The 10000-nt window shown below is 37.4% G+C and overlaps 1 protein-coding gene across 2 annotated transcripts in view; it reads left to right on the top strand.

Moving 5' to 3' along the window:
* LOC144981164 (uncharacterized) overlaps positions 1-10000 on the top strand; it is a 289898-nt gene that overhangs the window by 165053 nt on the left and 114845 nt on the right. For both annotated transcript variants that reach the window (XM_078929320.1, XM_078929321.1), the window contains one exon: positions 4599-4626. The gene's annotated coding sequence lies outside the window, so the exon portion shown is untranslated. The remainder of the gene's footprint in view (positions 1-4598; positions 4627-10000) is intronic.

A 10000-nucleotide genomic window follows, 5' to 3' on the forward strand; every position in this document is an offset into this window, starting at 1 on the left:
CTATTTTTGGTAAAATGTGCCCCTTAATAAAAAAAAGGTATTATGTCTGGGCTCACGACTACGAAAAATCCGTATAATTACGACATTTTGACCCCAATTTTAGAACTTCATGAGCATTCCCAAATAACAAGAAATGAAGCACCGTACCAGTAAGGTCGCGTGTTCGGGCGTAGCCATCGTAAAGTTAAAATCCTGACACTGACCAAAAAATGACGTCAAAATGCCAGTCTTTGGCCACAAAAGAAAACAAATCGTGAGTTGTATTCAATAGTTCAACCAATGGGACCACTTTGTTTCCATGAGTTCTACTAACAAACAACCACTAGGCAGTGCAAAAACCAAATAATGACGTCAAAATGCCAGTCTTTTTGGGTTTCAGTGTCAGGCTATAACATAACGATGGCTACGGTTCGAGCCCACGCCACATCGCCGCCGCGAAATGTTTATTCTCTATAGATAGTATGCAGATGACGTCACTCAGGCCTTTGTTATTGTTTTTGCCATCCGCGTTTGTGAGTTGTTCTCACTAAACTGTATTAACCAGACCATAAAAGTTCATGGTTACACAGAGTTTGTGTGTTGGTCCGTTATACTTCCGGATGGCAATGTTGTGAACTCCTTGGCCAAGCGCATTCTATCTATAATTGTCTTCTCGCACTTTCCTACTCACTTCATTTCTTGTTATGTTGGTTGGATCGTAACGAATGTGACGATGTTCCTATTGTTGATAAGGAAACAGTTAACTCTTTCCTTACCAATCATTTTCAGTATTTTCTCAAAACGGCAGGCTTACCCAGCAGAAAAATTTATTTTTTAAACTCAACCAAGCTCTCTACAAAACATATTTATGTTCTTATTAATTGAACAAAGATCATTCTTCAAAATTTGTTAATGTACAAAATTAATCTGAATAATAAAAAAACGTATATTGTGTCGTAACAAATGTGACGATTTTGCTGTAGATGGTGAGGAGAGGGTTAACTTCCTGACCAGAATTTTCCAGTCAAAAGTCAATTAACCTAATACTTCTATATTACTATGACTATAAATAAGTTAAGACATATTATTTCATGTAATACAAGTTTAAACGGTACCTACCGCCATTCACCGAAGTCGTTCACATATGAATATTGCTCATTTGCCCGGACAAGTCTAGGTCGGTAGGTAACTTTTTTCAATATACAATGTAATAATATCTTCTTTTCATTGCAAACGCAGTGAAGAAAAAAAATATCACTTTTACTTCACTAAATAATTAGTTTTATAACGGAATCTTATAATGCTTCATTGCAGAAACACATAAATTTGGAGAGGATTTTATTTTGCTTCTGTAATGCCAAGTTTAAATCTTAACGTTATTTTTGGATCGTGTAATATTATTTGTAACCCACAGTCTTCAACCAGAATGATCTAGATAGACGCTAAAAATTGGTTTTGTAACCTAAAAAATAAAATTTAAAAAAAAAAGAAAAATTTGATCAATTTTTCATTTTTTATTGAAGGTAATAGACAAGGATTTTAAGAAACGATTTTTGTGATTAAAAAACGCAGAAAAAAATCTGAAATTGGCTTGAATCTCTATCAAGCATTTATTTATTTATGGCTGTGTGAATTCGAAACTCAAATCTTCGTCATGATTTTTATTAAAATTAGGCGTTAAAATAGAGTTTTCAAAGTCGAAGAGTGCTGTCGTTTTTTTAAAAATTAGTGGCAACTTTTATGCAAATTTATGCAAATTCTGTGCTCCTGTTGTCAATTAATATTTGATGACATATTACATTGTACATGTCCACACGTCATTTTCCGCTGTTTACCTGACAAGATTGTAAATCTTTCCCAACGGGCAACCATAATAGGATGACGTCACTTCTCCTGTTTGCTCGAGAGTATTAAAGAAAAAAGAAAGAGTTTTTAAATTATAAAAATGTTGTCGTTTTTTGTTTGTTTTTTTTAATTAGTGGCAAATTTTATGCAAATTTTGTAAATGTCCAAACATCTTTCCCGATGTTTACATGACCAAATTCTAATTCTTTGACAACGGGCAACCATAATAGGATGACGTCACTGTTTGCTAGAGCGGCTGTCGTTTTTGTTACTTATTTACCGTTGATTGTTTGGTAAGTCGCATTTGCTACCCGTCTTATCGAAACGGTATTATTATGTCGTGATGAACGAAATGCTGGGAATAGACTTTATAGATAGTTCGAAGTTGACGTTACTCAGGTCTTTGTTATTGTTTTTTGCCATCCGCGTTTATGAGTAATTCTCGCTAAACTGTATTAACCTGACTATAAACGTTCATGGATACACACAGTTTAGTGTGTTGGTCCGTTATACTTCCGGATGGCAATGTTATGAGCTTCTTAGCCAAGCGCATACTATCTATAGCCAACTAATACCATATCACCAAATCGACATGATGGGTGATATTTTTTCCAAGTTTTTAACGTGGCAATGTAAATAAACATGAATCAAATGTTATGAAATGACCTCATCATGCAGAAATTAATTTTCATTTCCGTGCAAATATTATTTCTTATTATTATATAGATAGTATGCGCTAGGCTAAGAACTTCACAACATTGCCAACCGGAAGTGTAACGGACCAACACACAAATCTGTGTGTAACCATGAACGTTTATAGTCTGGTTAATACAGTTTAGTGAGAATTACTCATTAACGTGGATGACAAAAAACAATAACAAAGACCTGAGGGACGTCATCTTCGTTCTATCTATAACGGCTCTTTGTGCTAAAACTATAGGCGTTTGCTTCTACGCGACTATGTGGTCTAGTGGTATGACACTCGCTTTCGGATCTGAAGGTCCTGGGTTCGAGCCTCGCTTGGCGCATAGTTGAGTCCTTGGAGAAGGCTCTTTACTCACATTCTCTCACCGTACTCAAGTATAAAATGAGTACCTGGCCGTTAACAGCGTTGTCTCTGTCCGAAAAAAATGTAAAATCACCTAACGGGCGTCTTGTCTCGTTCTACATGTTACTTGTTGCTGTTGGATTGGGACCCCTTGTTAAGCGCTTTGAGCACGTTTGGTGAATATTGCGCTATATAAAAGCTCAAGTATAATCGACCGAATACTGTTTTGCACGATTGTTCACATATCTAACCACTGCTGAACTAAGAACTTTCCAGGGGGTGCGCTTATTTCATAAATAAATATATTATTATAACAACAGGGCAATGTTTTAAAATGTACATAAATTTTTATCACTATTTGTATACTGTCGTTTTAGTAAAGAACACAGTATGTGCTATTTCGTTGCCATTGCATATAGATAGTTCGAAGAGGACGTCACTCATGTCTTTGTTACTGTTTTTTGCCATCCGCGTTTATGAGTAATGCTCACTGAACTGTATTAACCTGACTATAAAACATTCATGGATGCATAGTTTTGTGTCAACCCTTATACTTCCGGATGGCAATGTTTTGAGCTTCTTAGCCAAGCGCATACTATCTATACTGTGTTTTTTAAAACAACTGCAGTATACCTACCCTATAATACGAAATTCTATTTACGGTGTGTTCACTTCACACAGTGTATAGATAGTATGCAGATGACGTCACTCAGGCGTTTGTTATTGTTTTTGCCATCCGCGTTTGTGAGTTGTTCTCACTAAACTGTATAAACCAGACTATAAAAATTCATGGTTACACAGATTTTGTGTGTTGGTCCGTTATACTTCCGGATGGCAATGTTGTGTACTCCTTAGCCAAGCGCATTCTATCTATAGTCTATCTTGGTCTTGATTGTGTTTGTTGAATTTTATGTGGAATTTAAACGGGTTTTGTGCTTTGTGTGTAAACATTAATATGCTGTATAAACAGATTGTTATTTTTAAACATTATATTTTTACATGTGGATGTTTGTCATGTGTTGATCGGAATTCGATACAATAGAATCTAGGAACGTGTAACACATTTTTAGGTCTGATAATCGAACGCATTTCTCGGCTGGGTTTAACAGTGTTGTAATGCGTTGTGTCCTTTGTTATTGTTTTTTGCCATCCGCGTTTATGAGTAATGCTCACTGAACTGTATTAACCTGACTATAAAACGTTCATGGATACACACAGTTTTGTGTGTTGGTCCGTTATACTTCCGGATGGCAATATTATGAGCTTCTTAGCCATAAGGCGCGTAAGACACAATATGCCACTCGACACAGGTATCAATGAGTACCTGACTATAGGCAAGGACGAATATTGTAAGACTGTTAGTCTTACAAAAAGGACTCCCAACAGGCGACTGGTACTGTATGAAATGAGAATATGTGCCCGGCCCGTATTATCCGCTGCAAGAAAAATAAATGAAGCATTCGTAGAAATACGAATTTTTGGTACTACCCATCTTATTTGATTGTAAAATGTTGCTGTTGGACAGGGACCCATTGTAAAGCGCATTGAGCACGATTAGTCGATATTGAGCTATATAAAAGCGCAAAAACATTGCGCCTAGCGTATTGAGCATGGTGAATCCATGGACATGCACTAGATAATAAATTTAATGTTCTTTTATGTTGTGTTTGTTTCTGTTTTTACATCGTCAAAAAAAAATTAAGATTTTATTTCCTTTTCTTTTCAGATTTGTACTTCAAGAACAAAACAGAAAGGTAAGAATTATCACAAGCGCCATGCACCTGGAAGTGCTTCATAAACAATTATTTTATGAGCTTTTAGAACACTGGGTAATGTAAATGTTGCTGCTCGAAGCTCGAAGAAAGAAATATTAACAATGTTAAATTGAATGTAAGCTTCAATTTAATACACGAAAACAGAAAAAATGGACGTTTTGGGTTTTCCCCTTTATCAACAAAACAGGACAGGATTACTCATAAACACGGATGGCAAAAAACAATAAGAAAGGCCGGAGTGACGTCACCTTCGAACTATCTATAGATAGAATGAAGTCGACGTCAATCAGGGCTTTGTTATTGTTTTTTGCCATCCGTGTTTATGAGTAATTCTCATTAAACTGTATTAACCAGACTATAAAAGTTCATGGTTACACATAGTTTTATGTGTTGGTCCGTTATACTTCCGGATGGCAATGTTGTGAACTTCTAAGCCAAGCGCACACTATCTATAAGAGTTCATGGTTACGAAAAAGTTTTATGTGTTGGTCCGTTCGTTATACTTCCGGATGGCAATGTTATGAGCTTCTGTGCCAAGCGCATACAACAAGATATCTATAAAATTAAAAATATTTGGAGTCCATTTCAACTTCTAATAATAGACATAACGGAAATGACGCACATTATATTTAATGTGTTTATATTATAGTAAACAAGTTGTTATGGATTATGATTTATTATTATAACAGGATTTAACGGTGTATGTCTTTTCATTGCATTGACTATTGCATGATTAATTTCCGTCTTTTTCTACCGTGCTCTTCTTTTCTTTCGAAGTGTCTGACACGCGAGCCCAATGAAGTGTGCAGTGATTTATGGTGTGTCTATCAATAGTTTTATGGTGGAAATTAAGGTGACTTTAGAATACCAACGATAATAATGGCGTATTCTGAAGAGAAAAGAAACGGTACTACCGCAAACTCGGGGACCCAAATAATTTTGGGGGTTTGGAAGGGGGGAAGCTGTTTTTTTTTTAACGTCTCTCCCCTCCCAAACCCCCTACTAGAATTTTTTTTTTAAAGTTTCCCCCATCCCTCCCAAACCCCCAAAATTATTTGGGTCCCCGAGTTTGCGGTTATACCGAAAAAACAACCATATTCTAAAATTTGGCCAGAAAACTCGTCCTTCAAATATCGATCAATTTAAATGAACCACATCTTGGCAAAAACTCTCAAACCTGGGACTTCCGCGAGAGTTTTTGCCAAGATGTGGTTCATTTAAATCGATTGATATTTGAAGGACGAGTTTTCTGGCCAAATTTTAAAATATGGGTTTTTCCAGAGTACGGCTAAATAGTTGATCCGGGTTTTAGTGACATGGTTTACTGTTTGTTCCCAGTTAAAATGCATTGTTTGCCTCCTCCAGTAATTTTTCACATCGAGGGATTGGACATTTATACTTTGGTTCCTGCGTCATTATTGAAAGGATAATGAATGGGAATTACTTGCTGCCTTTTAGACGGGATAATGATGTCATAATAATTCTAAATACTTTCTTGCAAGATCAGAGAGAGATCCAGTGTACTATAACGAGTTTAATAAGGGGCAGCGTGGCTCAGCGGTACGATCTTTGCTTCCTACCAGAAAGGTACCGAGTTCAATCACCCGCCGCGCCGCTGCGTTGCGTGACCTTGAGCAAGTCACCTAACCTTAGCTCAATTTGCGACGCTGCACTGTGGCTGACGCCTGGGTTATTCCAGTCTTCCCTTGGAATAGACCCTAAAGACAAATTCTCCCTAAGGGAAAGAGATGCATATACGAGATGGAAGTCGGTTTGGACGAATTCAATCCCTCGTGGGGGCGGGGACCTACACTCCTCTAAGCTTGGTGAGAAGTTGCCAGGCTTTGATACCAGTAAGAGGAGACACTGGGTGGCTGCGAATCGGCTTCGGTCGAGGAGCTGCCGACCGGCAAGTGCGCTTCATTAGTGGGGACTTTCCACCTGTCCTACATGTGCCCGATGTTGGCAAGAACCTGAGACGGCAGAGCATCTAGTTGAACGGTGTGTTGTGACGAAGCTACCGGGCGGGTTCGCGACGGTGCACGAGTGAGGACCGGACTTTGCTGATTGGGTGAATCGTCATAACATGGTAGTGTGAGAACCATTAGAAGCTGCTGCCCCTATGAGATGAATGAAGGGAATTAAAAAAATTTAAAATTATTATTCATTCAGTATAATTCAACGATTACGTATTTACTAAGAAATGATAGGGTTTACCAATGACCAATGAGAGGGGTGGAATAATCAATGATAAATCACATTAGCTTAAAGACGTTTCGAACAACCAGTAAAGTGTAACTCTCTCTCTCTCTCTCTCTCTCTCTCTCTCTCTCTCTCTCTCTCTCTCTCTCTCTCTATCTCCTCTCTCTCTCTCCCTCTCTCTCTTTCTCTCTCTCTCTCCATCTCTCTCTCTCTCTCTCTCTCTCTCTCTTTCTCTATCTATCTATCTATCTATCTATAAACATTTGAAATTAAGATAGTTTGACTTCACAGAAGTCAAACTATCTTAATTTCAAATGTTTATAAATAGCTCCTTTTATTCTAAAGTTGAGCACTATTATTTCATGGTTTTTGTTTTATAATTTATATATCTATCTATCTATCTATCTATCTATCTATCTATCTATCTATCTGTCTATCTATCTATCTATCTATCTGTATATCCCTCTCTCTCCCTCTCTCTCTCTCTCTCTCTCTCTCTCTCTCTCTCTCTCTCTCTCTCTCTCTCTCTCTCTCTGTTACTACTGCTGCTACCCGATTCACCAACACAAGAAAAGAAACCAAAATAAATCACAGATACAAATCTATGTCTCATGTCCACAGCACCAACACACACACACAAACACACACACACATAAACAAACACACACACAAACACACACACACACACACACATACACACACAAACACAAAGACACACACACACACACACAAACACAAAGACACCAATAGACCACAATAATTCACCTCCATTTGTATGTCTATTTCAGTATATATTATACATATCTATTGTACAACACAACCCAAAATACAATGTAAATGAACTGACCAGTGGTCAGTTACTCGTCATAGAATTCTTGACCACCGGCTCAATTCGTCACGGTGACATAAACGACTTAATTTCCAGTTCGGCACCAACCAGCGTGAACGACATCTTTAGTCTTTACTGTGGAAACCGCTTAAACGGAAAGCCTTTTCTCTTCCCGAATATCCAAAAAATAATTGAATTCTCACTAAATAATACTCTTCAACAGTAGTAACGTCACTTCCTTCCTAATGACGCATGGTAACTTAGTAACACTGGCTCTAAACTATCGGAGCAATGGCGGACGGCCGTATGACATATTTCTCTGGCGAGCATAAAAGCGTATCCAGAGGAAAAAAAAAACAACATATAAATTTGATCATGTTTTGACTTGTACACATTCTGATCACAAGGCATATGAAAAGTTCTAACCAGCATGAAGAATAAAAAGTAATGATTTTCTTTGTTTAGAACCAAGATGGCCGCTGTTGCCGGGTGGCGTGACATCAGACTATTGAATCGTATTATGAGCCACCATGACCTCGCCGGGGACGAACCAGTTGGTAGACAATAGGATTCAATAGTCTGATGTCACTTCCGCCCAGCAACGAGCAGATTGGTTCTAAACAAAGAAAATCGGTACTTTTTATTCTTCATGCTGGCTAGAACTTTTTCACATATCAATGATCAGAATGTATCAAAGTCAAAACATGATCAAATTTATTTTTTCCTCCTTCGACTTTCAAACAGTAACATTTTCATTATTCTGACTGAATTATGACAAATTAATTCACCAAAAACGGATTTACTGTTGCCAAAGTAATAACAAGAATAGCTTCCCAATGGGTTAAAAATGATATTGGTTTTGTTTTGTTTGTTTTTAAGGGTTTTACGGCGCTTGCAACACAGTAAGGTTATAGCAGCGCAAGTAAAAACAAAGAAAATGGGATAGTAAAAAGTTCTAGAATTACAATTAAAGCATCCAAGAAAAAGTAAGAGAAAGGGGAACTGGGAACAAATAGGGATCAGATGTAGATTCCAAGTTTGAAAAGCTCGCTGTTCTTGTTATCCCTTTAATGCAACACTTTCAATTAGATCATTTTTAATAAAACAATTGAATATAGAAAAAATTAGGAAAACTAAATCTTCTTATAGATTTTTCAAACAAATTATTAGTGCCCTACTGGTGTGATTGGCGATCGATTACGACAGAATATATGGTGTGTATATGGATGTGTGTGTGTGTGTGAGTGTGTGTGTGTGTAATTGGATGCGTGTGAGCTTTTGTTCGTATGTCCGAATCTGCAGTGTGTAATGTTTTTTACTGATGGTCAATGTGAAGTGCTTCGAAGCTTCGGCATAGGCGCTATATAAATGTACATTTATCATTATTATAATATGAATATTAATTTTACAAAATTCCGAAATCCCGTTTAGGAGGTGCAACAAATTGGGTCCTTTCGTCACGGTTCTCGTGTGGAGTTGATCGTGGCCACTGTATATAATATAATACTGGATGTCGTGTATTGACAAATCGTCTTTTATCAATTTTAATCAGAAAATCTTTTTGCTTCATCAACGATAGATAAAGGTAAAAAAATCCCAACTTGTCAAAAACATCTCTAAAAAATATTTAAAATAGAGCTTTATATAGCGCAATATCCACTAAATGTGCTCAAAGCGCTTTACAGGGGGTCCCTGGTCAACAGCAACATTAAACATGTAGGACGGGACACGCTGCCTGTTAGGCGATATTATAATTTTTTGGACAAAGACAACGCTGTTAACGGCCAGATACTCATTAATTTTACACCTGAGTACGGTGAGAGAATGTGAATAAAGAGCCTTTTCCAAGGACTCAACTATGCGCCGAGCGCGAGGCTCGAACCCAGGACCTTCCGATACGTAAGCGAGTGTCATACCACTAGACCACATAGCCGCAACTAGAGAAATTAGAAGAAAAAAAAAAAAAACAATTTACGGTTTCTATAGCTTGAAACGGACAAAATAAAATAGGATAAGACCCTAAGATTTTATCGTAGCAAAGTACTTTTCGCCAGATCTAACAGACCCAGTTACCCATTCACTGATGGGTAGACAGGTCGGTCAGAAAAAACAAATCTCGACTGCACCCGGGATCGATCTTGGCATTTAAAAAAATTTTTTTTTGCGTTTGAAGCGAGTGTCATACTTACTAGTTCAGGACCCCCCCCCCCCCCCCCCCCCCCCCCCTCTTATACTAAAAAAAATACAAACTAGTTTTATTTTATTATTGGAATTTTAATTAAAAGTATTTTTTTCTACCAGTGACCTTTTCTTCGTTAACCC

Source organism: Berghia stephanieae, chromosome 10, assembly GCF_034508935.2.
Source record: "Berghia stephanieae isolate SIO BIC M18660-M18661 chromosome 10, UCSD_Bste_1.3, whole genome shotgun sequence".
Lineage (NCBI taxonomy): Eukaryota > Metazoa > Mollusca > Gastropoda > Nudibranchia > Aeolidiidae > Berghia > Berghia stephanieae.